Source organism: Mus caroli, chromosome 7, assembly GCF_900094665.2.
Source record: "Mus caroli chromosome 7, CAROLI_EIJ_v1.1, whole genome shotgun sequence".
NCBI classification, from domain to species: Eukaryota; Metazoa; Chordata; class Mammalia; order Rodentia; family Muridae; genus Mus; species Mus caroli.
In genome coordinates this window covers 145,933,647-145,934,215 of record NC_034576.1, presented here as the reverse complement: position 1 = coordinate 145,934,215, position 569 = coordinate 145,933,647, and positions in this window count along the sequence as shown.

Sequence of the window (569 nt, the reverse complement as noted above, 5' to 3'; positions counted from 1 at the left end):
TGTGTGTGTGTGTGTGTGTGTGTGTGTGTGTGTGTGTGCGCACAAATGTGCCACTACATGTGTCCAGATTAGAGGGAAACTTTTAGGAATCAATTTTCTTCTTTTATGGGGATCCCTGGAATTGAACTTAGGTTGTCAGGCTTGGGTGTGGCAAGCACCTTTACCCACTGAGCCCTCTCACTGGCCCAATACCATATTTTTTTAAAGATAAGACTTTGCAGCAAACGTAGTGATTGGCATAGCCAGCTGAATATCAAGTCCCATGAGTCCCCTGGTCTCCATCTCCCAGTACTGGGGTCACAAGCATGCACCATGATGCCCAACTTTTATTAAAGGTGCCGGGGATCCAAACTCAAATTCTCATACCTGCATAGCGAGAACTTTACTGACTGATCCATCTTTACAGATGTCATCTCTTCCTTTGGTCCCGAGCACCTAAGGCCAGGGACCATTCCAGAATGGGCGGCGTGCAAGGCTCTCTGTTTTCATCTCCCAGATGAAAAGGAGGAGCCTCCCACACTGACAGCTCTGTTTGAGATCATTCCTTTGATTTCCGTGAAAAGGTGACA